The sequence below is a fragment of the Centropristis striata genome, chromosome 9, assembly GCF_030273125.1.
Source record: "Centropristis striata isolate RG_2023a ecotype Rhode Island chromosome 9, C.striata_1.0, whole genome shotgun sequence".
NCBI lineage: Eukaryota > Metazoa > Chordata > Actinopteri > Perciformes > Serranidae > Centropristis > Centropristis striata.
Window position 1 is genome coordinate 798,265 of NC_081525.1, and position 11,734 is coordinate 809,998.

The 11,734-nt window shown below is 39.5% G+C and overlaps 1 long non-coding RNA gene across 1 annotated transcript; it reads right to left on the reverse strand.

Annotated features, from left to right (window-relative positions):
• Positions 1–4,758: 4,758 nt before the first annotated feature.
• On the reverse strand, positions 4,759–7,029 carry LOC131978336 (uncharacterized). Its single transcript, XR_009394951.1, has 3 exons — positions 6,384–7,029; positions 6,149–6,228; positions 4,759–5,348 (listed from the first exon to the last, which is right to left on the reverse strand). It is a non-coding gene; the product is annotated as an uncharacterized LOC131978336 (long non-coding RNA).
• Positions 7,030–11,734: the final 4,705 nt, after the last annotated feature.

The window sequence follows — 11,734 nt, forward strand, 5'->3', positions numbered from 1 at the left end:
AAAACCCTGGAACGCATTGTCGCCGCTCAACTACATACCCACCTCCAGTCCAACAATCTCTACGAACCCCTCCAGTCTGGATTCCGCACACTTCACAGCACCGAAACCACCCTTGTCAAAGTCATCAGCGATCTCCTCACCTCTGCAGACTCCGGTGCCCTCAACATCCTGATACTTCTAGATCTCAGCGCAGCCTTTGACACTGTCAACCACTCCATCCTCCTTCAAAGGCTGCGCCATCTCGGTGTTGAGGGCACCGCACATGACTGGCTCACCTCCTACCTCACCAACAGGCAACAGTTCGTCTCCCTCTCCGGCCACACTTCCTCTCTCTCTCCAGTCACGCAGGGGGTCCCTCAAGGCTCAGTCCTCGGACCCGTCCTCTGGACTTCCACTGTTACGCCGACAACACCCAGATCTGCATTGGCACCAAACCCACCCAAAACCCCCCCCCTCACCCACATCGAAACCTGCATCTCGACAATAAAATCTTGGCTGACACACAACTTTCTCAAACTCAACAGTGACAAAACTGAGCTCCTCCTCATAGGCACCAAATCCACCCTCAAAAATACCGGACCCATCTCATTCACCATCGACACCTCGACCATCACTCCCTCCCCCCTGGCACGCAATCTCGGTGTTATCCTGGACCCCACCCTCTCCTTTGATCCTCATGTCCGCTCCACCGTCAAGACCTCCTACTTTCACCTCCGCCGCATCGCCAAAATCAGACACTGCCTCTCTCCCCCTGCTGCCGAATCCCTCATCCACGCCTTCATCTCCTCCCGCCTCGACTACTGTAACTCCCTCCTCACTGGCATCACTTCACGTTCCCTCCACAAACTCCAACTGGTCCAAAACTCTGTTGCCCGCCTCCTTACCCACACCCGGTCCCGCCAACACATCACTCCTGTTCTCCACTCTCTCCACTGGCTCCCCATCAAACATCAACTTCAAGATTCTCCTCCTCACCTTCAAGGCCCTCCACCATCTGGCTCCCCCTTACCTGTCTGACCTCCTCATCCCCCACCGCCCCACCCGTGTCCTCCGATCCTCCTCCACTCTCTCACTGACAGTACCACCATCTAAACTCAAATCCTTTGGCGACATAGCCTTCTCCCGAACTGCACCCCGACTCTGGAACTCTCTTCCCCAAACTGTCCGCGACTCACCTTCACTCTCCACATTCAAGTCCCGTTTGAAAACCTACCTCTTCTCCCAAGCTTTTGACCTCCCCTACCCATAACCAGTTTCTTGTCTTGCTCCCCACCACCCTGCTCGTTTTTTGTTGCCCCCCCCCGTATGTATACTTGTAAGTGTCTTTGGGTTATTGAAAAGCGCTATATAAATTCAATGAATTATTATTATTATTATTTTAGATGGCTATGGCAGCTCCATTGGTAGCCTTGAATCTCTGTGTCAACCAGTCTGTTGAGCACTTTAAAACATTATTAAAAACCTTTTATTTATTCTCCATGGCGTTCAGTCCCAGCGAGGCAAGAATCCTTGGCTTTCTTTAACTTTTTTACCCTTTTATTTTATTTTCTATCTCTAACTCTGTTTTTAGTTGAGTTTTTATTAATATTTTATTGTTTTAATGTTGTTAGTATTTCATTGTTTTCATTGTTTTTATTTATAACTATATTTGTGTATGATTTTTATTGTATTTTAATAACTGTACAGCACTTTGGTCAACTGAGGTTGTTTTTAAATGTCTATAATTAAACTTTGACTTGACTTGACTCAATATTTATGGGTAGGTGAGAGTTAAACAATGAGGTAAACTAAGTTTCACCAACAGGGGGCGTCTCTTAATGTCAGATCAGAACCTGAGTGTCTTTGTCTAGCTCAAAGTTAAAAACTAATACAGAGGAACAAGAAAGACAATATTTCATTATTTCTGTTTTCTACATATGTTGAGCTGATATCTACCAGCAGTGGACTCTGTGCTGAGTTGATGTTGTTGATCAGTGGAGTCTGATGGAGGCAGAAGGCTCTCCAACGTTTTCATAGTCCACCGTACCTTCATCTTCACCTTCATCATTACGCTGCTGTGAAAAACAAAAACAACATACTTCAGATTCTGCATGAAAACAAATATTACACTGAAAAAAGTCATAATTTGTTGTTTAAACTCACATTGTTGTCTCCCATCTGTGCTCTGTTCCCTGAAAAGACAAAATAAAAGAGTCAACTTTAGCTTCCAGCATAAAAATCCAGGTGAATTCAAACTTCCTGTTTTTAAAAGTGTCTTCTGTGAACGTTGTCACCTTTAGTTCTTGTCCACATGTAGACTGCAACAACAGTTATGATGAGAGCTGCTAAACCCAGCAGCACATAGATGATGATCCTCCACCAGCCTGGAGAGAGAAGTTAGAAATGTTAAATATAGTCGCAGGTTTCATCATCATCACACATTTGTTAGCGTGTTCTTGTGCTCTCCGTGTCTCTGAAAGTGACTAAAGTGTTTTCTTTCCATACATCAATCAATCAATTAATCAATCAGACTTTATTTGTATGTCACTTTCCATACAAGAGAGATGCAACACAAAGTGCTTTACATAAAAAAGGAGAAAGTAATAATAATAATATCAATATTAAAAATAACAAAACACAGAAACAAGCAAACACCCTCCATCCTGTTAAAAACAAAGCACAAACTGAGGAAGCTCCATCTCAACATGGAGCAGAGAGGAAACACTGGACGCAGAATTTAATTGAAAATATATATATATATATATATATATATATATATATATATATATATAGACTAATAAATAGTAGCAAATACTAAGATGCATGAGCAGAAAAATATCTAAAAAGGGTTCAAGTAAAAGCCAAATTAAAAGATAAGTCTAAAGTTGCTCTTAAAAATATGAACAGTCTATGAACATATAATTCTGTTCTGTTCACTCTCTACCTTGTTGTTGTTTTCTTCCATCGTTGTTGTTTGTCCCTTCTGTTGTGCTGAATGTTGTTGTTGTTGTTGTTGTTGTTGTTGTTGTTGCTGCGGCCTCGTCACCTTATGGAATACAAAAACAATAAGCAACAGATGCAACAATCATCCACATCAGTTTGAAGTGAGTTTAAACAGCTCATCATATTCTCACCTGGTTTCTCACCTGAGGACTGAGGAGGGCTGAAGGGGAACAGATACACCTCTCCACTGATAACATCTCTCACTTCACATTTCAAGTCGTTCTTTGACTTCTGATTGAAGTCAGATGATGTAAATGTCGCTCTAAATGGACAGTGATCCTGTGGTGTCACTCTGTCTGTGACATCATTTCCCTCATGCAGCCACTTCACTGAGTCGTAACACCAACCACGTCTAGTCACAATACACAACAAGCTGACTGTATCATTGTTCTTCTGTTCAGTGACTGGTGAAGATGGAGATATTGTGAGAGAAAGACAACAAGAGTAAAATTAACTTCATCACTGGAATCAGAATCATTGTAATATTTCAGTATTTTGTTCTAACAAGACAGTTAAACTTTATGACTTAAATACTCACTGCTGACAACAGAGAGGTAAACATGATCATCTTCTTGTTCTGATCCGTTCTTTCTGCAGGTGTAACGACCACCAGCATCCTCCACTGTGACATCCTTTATAACCAGAGAACATTGTTCTGTAACCCTCAGTCTGTCTGATTTAGTTGCAGCCTCTTTGTGAATCTGTCCACCATCAAACAGTGTGACTGTCTCCCATGAATCATCACTGAACAACCAGGTAACTTTGTCACACTTCTGATCATGTTCCACATTGTCACAAGGCAAAGTAGCTTCATCTCCAACTCTGACAGCGACAAAGGACACTTGCCCAGCTGCTTCTGTTGAGAAAATATAAAAAATGAACTAAAATAGGAATTTGTCTGTTATGTTCATAAGTAGTGTGATGATAGTTTGAGATAAGTTTGTGTATCTTTGGTTTCAAGGCAGATTTAGTTGTATAGCACCATTCATACACATTAAAGACATTAAATAGACATTAAAGCACCAGAAGCAGCACTGTGTCTCATCTTTGGCTCCAAGAGTTCACTAAACTCACCACGTTACTAACTAAACTTGTGTTCTTACCTCTAAAGCTGAACAGCAGCATCACAAATGAAGACATTATAATCCATCTGAATTCAGCCATCGTGCTTCTCTCTTGGTGTCTCGCTCTCAACTGTCAAAGTCTCTGACCAGCTGCTTCTTAAAATGAACACACCCATAGGAAAAATGTGTTGCTCATCTGTTGCTCAATCTCATCTCTTGAGATAAATTTAAGCTTCTCATATTCGTATCATTCTGTGATCATTTGTTTCTGAATTACTTCTCCTAAGGGTCCCTTAGGAGCAAGAGATAAGCTAAAAAGAGACAAGACATCACTGAGACAAAGGAGGTTGAGTTGAGAAAACCATTTGAGCAATATTTGAGAAGTGGGATAAACAGTGGAGATCTCAAAATTGTATGCCCCTGATCTCAATTATGTCTCAGTTATTTTAAAGGATAATTAAAGAGACTAACATGAGATGAATCTGAGACTTTCATGAGACAAATCTGAGAAGTATGAGCCTTTAAAGAGATCTCATCATTGTCTATCCAATGTCTCATCCATGTCTTGATTATTTCTCTTAAATGTGAGAATTATGAGACATATTTGAGAACAAATTGAGCATGGAGTTTTAAGATTTCTTATCTTTAGTAATTAGAATTAATTGCAAAATCAATACTCAATACTGAAAAGTTAAACACTTTTATTTGGGTTAAGGTTAGCAGCATTCACACTTCAAATTAAAAACTTTAAAATTAAAGTAAAATACAAAAATATAAAAATTAAAACAATTCATGCTCTATTATGTGTTAAACTTCCCAAAACTCTTTTACTGAGCTTTGCTATGAATTTTGTCAAAAAACTGTGTATTCAACAATATATCATCTACACTAAACAATGTAAAATTGTCCATTGCAAGCAAGTCCATTCTCCACCAACCTTAAAACTGCATAAATGAAAATGACACTCATGACAGAAGATCTAAGATTTTCACATGATTTTGTCAATTTTGTACATTTTTAAATACTATGTTGAAGTGTGACATAAAACTGTTATCCACAGAATAAGTGTCAAATATTCGGTAGTCCATTTCATCACCTGGTTTTAGTAAAGTCCATTCTCAATCAACCTTTACACAAGGTATCGATGTTCAAAATGTACTTGATTTGCCAAAACATTCCCTCGTCAATTGCTGAGCTGTGACTCGATGCCGTCCACTTTCACAACGTTCGGAGCTCTCCTAGTGAAGGCCATTTTCAAGTCTTCATCCGTCAACTGGATAGTTGGGTATGGAGTGGCAGGAACTATTCAAAACCAGAAGAAAAAAAGACAAGCAAATCCGATTAACATGATAGCCTTTCCACTATAAGATGTAATTTTACACTATATAGAATAATAAGCACATTTATTATCTACCTTGCTTGATTTTTATTGAATATTCTTCTTTCTTTAGACATTGTATGGCTGAAATTGTTGGTTCTGATTAGAATGTGACAGTTCTGATGTTGAGTTCAGGCCCCATAATGTAAGATTTTAAATATTATTGTGCACAAATGCACTTGATAAGCATTTAAAAAATATAGTTTTCAAATTCAGTTTATGTTAGTACCGAAGAAGTAATTTACTGGGCAATTGAATAATGGTTGAAAGCTAACAATTATATGGGACCATCCAGACAGTATTCAGCACAGCATAATTATCACTTTACTTACCTCTCACAGTATGTATGGAGTCATTATAGTAGCAAAATAGCTGCACATGCATACAAAATTCATAAATGCGCAATTCAATTTGTGAATGGTACAAGAATCTGCAAATTTGTATTTAGACAAACAGTTTGAGATGTACATTTGCAACCATTTGTAAAAATCTGATTACGCACACAAAGATTGAGAAACGCATTTGCAGATCTTTTGCTACTATAATGGGCTCAAACATGAAGTGAAATATTTGAAGTGAATAAAGCATCCCTTTAATTTAAGATGTTTTGTTTTAAAATTTTACTTTTTTCTACCTACAATCTAAGGTTTCCTTAAATCAGGGGTCCTGTCAAGTATGTTTTGTGTTGTGATGTGAACAAAAGATGCTTGCAGGATAGACAAACCTTTCCAAGAGTAATAAAGCACTCAATGTTCTCCTTGAAGATGTGTGGCAGAAAGATGAGGGTTGCTCTGAAGTCGATATCTGCAAGACATAAGATATACTTAAAACTATGCATTTGGTCCACTGCAATTAGAATATGCTCAATTATTTTACCAGATTTATCTTAAGTAAATACAAGGCACATTCCAATGTCCTTAAGATTAGGCAGCATTATTTTTATTATTTAAAAACAGTACCTGATAGATCCTCTGTGAGAGCCTCTTGTCTTGCTTCCAGGTAGAGTTTAGACAGCAGGGATTCCCCTCAAGCCAGATTGAGAACCTTTGATACAATACAATACAATTAGACATGCAAAATTAAAATTCTACAACAGTTAGCATTTCCTGTTGATATATTTAGCGCAGCAATTTCAGAAACCACACCCCAAATACATATGTAAAGTACATTACCACTACTATTACCCCTTTCAGTTAATTAGGGCCTCGGAGCAATTGCACCGAGCACTGGTCCCATACAGCAATAGCTGTAGGGACCAGTGCTGCGCTACTGTTATACTGTGGATTTCTTCTTATTCCTCTTGCGGACGCAATTTCGTCCCGCTACTAGTCCTACAACTTGAAGAGTTGCAGGACAAATTATATATCAAAACGTGCGGTTTGATCGGGATCGGTGTGCTATTACTTTTCTCTACAGAATACGAATTTTTCGCGACGTAAGTCGCGAAAAACTGCCCAAAATTTTGCATTGAAATGAATCGGACGGCCGAACGAAAATGAGCGAAAAAGAACAATAATTGGAGATATTTAAACGTCTACTTCTCCGGCATAATTTCACCTAGAGACTCCATTTAAACTTTAAACAGTAGACACAAGTCTTGTGTATCTGTGTATTAGTCCACGTTTAGATAGGTCATATAGTTTTTTATCAATCCCTGTTCAATGACCATGATAATTTTTGGAGAAATTCTGAGATTATAATGGGTGTGTATTGCACGGAATGTTCGTGTCAGAGTGTGTGATGTCATCGCTCAGAGTGTAGAGGGAGAGGTAAAACTGTCAAAAAATAAATTTTAAAACTGCGCTCCAGGCCGCAAATTCCACTCTACAGAAATAATTTATACATAGAAATGTAGGAAAATTAGTCTTCTCCCTCACAATCCCCTGGTAAAGCTGTCAGAGTTATAGTTTGGGCGTACGACGCAAAGATGCGCCACCAAAACCACCAACTGCCTCATTGGGTCCCATATTAAAAACGCAGGGAGATATTTAAAAAAGGGAGATGTAACAGTTGTTTTAGATCGCTCTAACAAAGCTATTTTTTAATTTTTCTGGAAAAAAAACATATGTAGACGTTCAGGAAGAACTCAGGACGCTCAAAGTGAAGTCGAATCAATGATAGGTATTATGGTTTTGCCAAAAATGCTTTCTGTTCGAGGCCACACGCGTAACTTTATGCGATTTTCGCTGCACACACACAAAAATTTGCGCGTATGCGCGCACACTCCTCCACATACATGTTTCTCTCTCACACACACACACATTTTGAGGTTAAAGGGCATAGTTTGAAATCTCTGAAGAATCTCATCATAGTGTATACACACCGGCAGTAGCCCCCGTGGCCCTTTCAAAATTTCCCCAGAGGAAATTTTCTAGTTGTTTATTATTGATGTGAGCAATAAATCATGTCAATGTGGAACAGAGGCAGCAGATAACATTAAAAGTTTTGGGAGGCTGATTTCAAAGAATGCGTTGGTTTAGAGCTTGTTTTAAAGACAACTACATGTTTTAATAAGTGTAATTTCATTCATTTTCATTAATTTGTTGGATTAAGCCCGAGAGCCCCCGCTGGCGTGGGCAACAGCACCCCCTATAAATGAAAAACATCTCAGGGTAGTTAAACAAGCACGAATATAGTCATATAGAGAATAGAGAAAAAATCATTTATAAATCATTTATACATAGAAATTTAGGAAAATTTGTCCTTTCATTCATTTGCTGAAGCTGTCAGACTTACCGTGTGTTCAGACCGGACGCGTAGTTGAATTTACTCGCGTCACTCGCGCGAGTAAATAACTCGCGAATTTTCGCCCAAGAGACTATTTAGCGCCAAATAATTCCCTCCATTTCATTCTGTCATCAACCATGACAAGCATAGCGTCCCTGTACCTGCTCTGGAAGTCCGAGATACGTCGGAAAACACGCCGTCGTGTCTGGGTGAGTGACATCATCCGGAGGCGCACTCAGCACGGAGAGAGGACCGCAGAGTACTTCCACCTTTTTCCCTCCTGCCGACCCACTCCTCCTTCCTGCCTCTTTTCTCCTCTCTCTCATGTATGTATCTCGGACACTGTCGTCCAGAATCTCAACGCTGATAGGCTGTCCCGACACAGCGTCACGCGAATATTTCGGCAAAGTTGAATTTATTGAACTCACGCGAATTCGCGTTGTTTCATTCGCGCCGCGCGAAACCCGCGATTCGCGCCGCCGGCAAAAATTCGCGTCTATTCGCGTATTTGCATTGACTTTGGATGTAATCTTGTCGCGCGAAATATTCGCTATGCGTCCGATCTGAACGCACCGTTATAGTTTGGGCTTGGGACACACTGATGCTGCAGCCACACCCACAAACGGCCTCATAGACCGCCATGTTAAAAAGCACACTGACAGATATTTAATGTATGGGGGCGACGGGCCTGAGTCAGGCACACTCAATTTATCTAGAAATGTTCTAGTTATATGTGAATATTACATTTGATACTGAATTTGAAAGTAGGGCTAGCCTGTGAGCTAACGTTACATGTGCCACTTTACAATAATGATATCCAATCCTGCTGAGCCATTTGTGCAATTTTTCTTTAGCCAAGAAAAGAAGTTACCCCAGGGCGCCATTTTACATTTAACTAACGGACCGCAGTTGTGTATAATGCTGATATCACCCGAGTGAGAGAAGGAACATTTTTGGAGGAAAGGCCTCCTTTTATATATATACATATGTACATTTTATATTATTCGACCATAGTTATTAAAGTTACTAAGTTGTATAAGTGTTAGCTGCGTTAGCAGGCGGGCTATGTAACCGTTTTGAATTAGCTAGCGGCTAACGTGAAAAACGTTAGCACTCAACATTTTGTCACCTACCATTACACTGCTGTTACCTCTGAATCTCTGGGCTTTGACTTCAGTCACCATTACACCTGCCTCACCTGACGTCATTAGCAGGTCCTGGTTGTCGGCCGAATAATGTCCTGCTGGGACCAGAGGAGAAATTTCTGGAAACGGTCGGTTTTGTCAAGTGTCAGTACAACAACCAATCAGGTTTGCGCTACTTGTGAAATGCACCAATCAAAAGCCGAGCTGGCTAAAGTAGCCCAGCAACAGGCAAAGAGCTCTAGCATGTTAGCGTTTGCGATTTGGCGCCGCGCCTGACGTCATGCGTTTTAACTTTGAATTTGAGACAAACACGTAAAACAAGCTGACTTTGTCCTGATTAATTTGACAGAAAAAAAGTGTTAATGACAAGCGGAGTAAAAGCAGACTTACCTGAGAGTAAAGCTGTCAATTGTCAAAAACTCAGGAGATACATCCATGTAGATATATCCGATATATCCACAGCCTCAGTGTCCGTTAAATGCTGGCCGGCTGCTGTCACCGCGCGCGTTTGACCTGCGCATGGTCTGTCAGGTAGTCACGGGGCTAATTTGAAATTAACGTTTAGTCTTTCCTGCGCTTTGTCTGCCAGGCTGTAGGTAGCTGATTTTACTGTGCATGATTGACCGTGTGTGTGTGAATATCATAATATACAATATTGACTGGATGGATGATTAGTAATTTTTCATACCTGCAAATCTGCTAACAAAAAACATTTTATGTCAAGGCTACTCAAAAATGGTTAGAAGTTAAATTCTTTATTGAAGACTCAAGCAAACAGTGAAACCTTCACATTTAAAAAGTATAACGAGGCTACTGCTGAAGAAATACTAAATCATTATTTAAACAATAATTAATATATAGGCTACTGCCATTTGTAGAGCTTAACACAGTCTAGTGTACCCCAACATGTAGAAGAAAAGGTACATATATGCACCTTTTACCACTTGGGTACATATTTATACCTTTTGGGACATCAAAAAGGTACAAATATGTACCTTAAGGTCCAATAACTGGCCCTAGGGGGTACATTAGTGTAGATTGTACCTCGGGGGACAAAAAAGGACTCTTACTGTAGCCCTATTTCTGAGAGTGTGCTGTCAGAAAACAAGTTAATTAAATTGACAGCACAATGTTAACGTCTCTTTTTAGCCCATCATGGCTGTTTGTGTTAATGGGTCAAGTTTTGGAACTCAAAATTGTAATTAAGGAATTATATGACTTGTGTAAGAAATAAGTAAGTTGTAAGTTGAACATAATATAAATAAACCATATATCTCAAAAAATGATTTGCCTGTATTGATTACTTATTTTCTCAAATTTTGGCACGAGATAAACTGAGATATGATTGAGGTATAATGTGTCATCATTTGGGAGCTTGCCCTGCTCTCATTTTTCTTTTTGCTGAGACACTAGAAAAGAGACAGCTATAAGAGAATCTGAGAACTCAAATAGTGAGCAGTGAGAGACAGAACCATGTATATTTCTCACTGAGACATTACTGAGATAGTGTTTCCAGGTAAGGATATCAAATTGAGACATATTTGAAAGTTGCACAATATGTCTCATTTGTCTCTTAAGTGAGATCAAGAAAAGAGACAACTGTGAGAGAATTTAGAGAACTCACACATTGCTCACCTTGAGACTTATTTCTCAGGAGAGACATTTGAGAAGCATGAGAAAACCAGTTTGGTCTCAATAAGTGCTCATTTATGTCTAGGAGATGTAAATGTGACATAAAGGAGATCTCATCTTCAATTTTGCTTTGCTATGGGGGGGCAGCAGAGAGAGAGTCGTTCTCATCTGTTGTGACAGAGATTCAAATGGAAATCATAAAAAGACCAAATATTTGATGTTCAAACTGATTAACTTTTGTTTCTGAATTCAGGATTGTTTTAATCGACACTTTACACAGTGTGTGAACTTCTTTAGGATCAAAGTTTTACCTTGTGACTGTTTTTTTTTCATGTGCATCCTGAACAGAGTCTGAGCCGTCTGTCAGTGTTACATGTTACAGGAAGTCGGTCATTCAATTGTTCTGAACTCCTGAACCCCCCCATTTTGGTCATTTTTTGGTGACTTTGTGTCATTTTTTTGGGTGTTTTTGTGTCTTTTTTGTCATTTTTTTTTTGTCATTTTGTGTCAGCTTTTGGTCATTTTGTGTCTCTTTTTGGTCATTTTGTGTCTTTTTTTGTCATTTTTTGGTCTCTTTTTCTGGTTGGTTTTGTGTCTTTTCTGTCTTTTGTTTCTGTAAGTACGCTCTGAATTCTGGATTGTTTTAATCTACACTTTACACGGTGTGCAAACTGGTTTAGAATCAAAGTTTTACCTCATGACTGTTTTTTTTTGGTGTGCAGTCTGAGCCGTCTGTCAGTGTTACATGTGACAGGAAGTCGGTCATTTCAAGTGTTCTGAACTCCTGAACCCCCCTGATGCCCCCC